Below are 2605 nucleotides of genomic sequence, written 5' to 3'. Positions count from 1 at the left end.
GTTTCTGCTTCAGAGAATTTGTATACACTTTTTTTCTCTGCCTGAAAAAAGAAACTCCCATTTTCTTAAGGATAATCTAAATCAGGGTCAGCTTAGGTTTCTGTTTAAATGTCTCTTTTTTCAGGAATCCTCCCTGTGCTTTCAAATGAGGTTATGTTTCTCCAATTGCATTCTCACTGTGAATTCTTCCTTCACAACTCTTCCATGGTAATCATTAAATGCATATCCATGTAATTATTTCAGTATTGTCTCCTTCACTTGACTATAAGTTCTATGATGTCTCAGACTCTATTTTGTTCTTAATGGTATTTCATGTGCTCGACACAAGTGCTGGTATAATGAGAGTGAACAATAAATATTTCGATTATTGTCTTCCCAGTCATAAGTAAAAATAGAAGAGCTTCATTCAATAGGAAGGATAAGGACAGAACCCATTCTTTTAATTTTTTTTATTTTTTATCTTATGTCTAGGATAGCTTTTTAGAAAATTAAAGTATAGTTAGTTTACAGTGTTGTGCTAGTTTCAAGTATGCTGCTGCTGCTGCTAAGTCGCTTCAGTCGTGTCCAACTCTGTGTGACCCCATAGATGGAGGCCCACCAGGCTCCACCATCCCTGGGATTCTCCAGGCAAGAACAAGTTATTTTATCTATCTTTGTAGCTATTTTTATATTGCATATATCTGTTAAATATTAGTAAATGACAAATATGGGAAAATTTTGTTGGTGTTGGAATAGTGCCTTGGAATTATTATTTTTTTTTTTGCTATCTCATGGGCATAAGTGTTAGTAATCTACTCAGGAACAGTAGAAAAGGTTCTGAGGAAGGGCACTCTGACATGGATTCATTACCTTTACTTCATGCGTGATCTTCACCTCATTCTGAACTTGATGCCATTACATTCTTAATCTCTGTCTCTTTCTTCCCCCCTCCACCTTAAGTCCTTGATCTCTTTACTCATACCTGACTCTCATGTCTTCCTTCATTTCATCCCTAATCTTAAGAAATTAGTCTCAGACATGCAGTAAGTTCATCTGTTTTACATTAAAGTCTTCCTGAAGCAAAAATGACTTTATTAATGTTGCTGGGTTAAAATAAAATGTTATGTATCCAGTAGCTCCGATAGCTTGTACAAATAGTGTAAAATAATTAAAAAAATTTTTTTGGAGCTTAGTGAGGCCTTGCAGGGCAGGGAGGCCCAGCCCGCGTGTGGCCGCAGCCAGGGACACTGAAGCTGGGGGACTGCCCTCAGGCGCTACCCGGCTGGGCTGTGAGCTGGCTGCAGCATTGGCAGTGAGGCCGGGATGCCAGTTGGAGCTCTGCAGCGCAAAACAGAGGCTGCGCCCCGGTCACAGGCAGGGGTAGAAGGCCAGCGGGTCGGCTCTCCCATGCACAGTGGATGCAGATGCGGCAGCGGCAATGGATGTCCTAGAGGAAGACAGCTTCGCTCTGTCCTCCTCTTGTGCCTCTGATGCAGAATTTGATGCTATGGTTGGATATTTAGAGGACATTGTCATGGATGATGAGTTCCAGTTATTACAGAGGAATTTCATGGACAAGTACTACCAGGAGTTTACAAGCCTTTTTAAAATAAATATATTTCTTTGGTAGAAAAGTATATAGAAGAACAGCTGTTGGAGTGGATTCCTGGATTTAACATGGCAGCTTTCACTACAACTTTCAGTTCAGTTCAGTCGCTCACTTGTGTCCAACTCTTTGTGACCCCATGAATCACAGCACGCCAGGCCTCCCTGTCCATCATCAACACCTGGAGTTCACTCAGACTCACGTCCATCGAGTCAGCAATGCCATCCAGCCATCTCATCCTCTGGCGTCCCCTTCTCCTCCTGCCCCCAATCCCTCCCAGCATCAGAGTCTTTTCCAATGAGTCAACTCTTTGCATGAGGTGGCCAAAGTACTGGAGTTTCAGCTTTAGCATCATTCCTTCCAAAGAACACCCAGGGCTGATCTCCTTTAGAATGGACTGGTTGGATCTCTTTGCAGTCCAGGGACTCTCAAGAGTCTTCTCCAACACCACAGTTCAAAAGCATCAATTCTTCGGTGCTCAGCTTTCTTTTCTTTCTCAACTCTCACATCCATACATGACCACTGGAAAAACCATAGCCTTGACCAGATGGACCTTTGTTGGCAAAGTAATGTCTCCGGTTTTCAATATGCTAAACTTTACAGCACCATAAAGATGAAGTGGCTGGTGACATTTTCAACATGCTGCTCACATTTACGGATTTACTGGCTTTTAAAGAAATGTTTCTGGACTACCGAGCAGAAAAAGAGGGCTGGGCACTGGACTTGAACAGCGGTTTAGTGGTGACTTCACTGTGCAAATCATCTTCTGTGACAGCCTCCCAGAACAATCTGTGGCCCTAGGCCCCACCTCTAGGCTGTGGGCTCTTCCTGGAGATCACCAACTCAATAGAATGGGAGAGGCTTTGGCTAATGATGTCAGAAGAATACATATTAACTCTGATCTGCAACTCATTAATGTTAAGTATTGATGGGTCAGAAGAAAATTACTTGACCTTCCTGGGACAAGATGTTCTTGTTTTTGGTAACCCTAGTACTCCTCCCTGAGCAGACCCCTCTCTC

At 42.7% G+C, this 2605-nt stretch overlaps 1 pseudogene; it reads left to right on the top strand.

Moving 5' to 3' along the window:
• The first annotated feature begins 1417 nt into the window (after positions 1-1417).
• LOC102403379 lies at positions 1418-2386 on the top strand (annotated as a pseudogene).
• Positions 2387-2605: the final 219 nt, after the last annotated feature.

The sequence above is a fragment of the Bubalus bubalis genome, chromosome 7, assembly GCF_019923935.1.
Source record: "Bubalus bubalis isolate 160015118507 breed Murrah chromosome 7, NDDB_SH_1, whole genome shotgun sequence".
NCBI lineage: Eukaryota > Metazoa > Chordata > Mammalia > Artiodactyla > Bovidae > Bubalus > Bubalus bubalis.
This window is presented reverse-complemented; position numbering and strand designations above follow the sequence as displayed.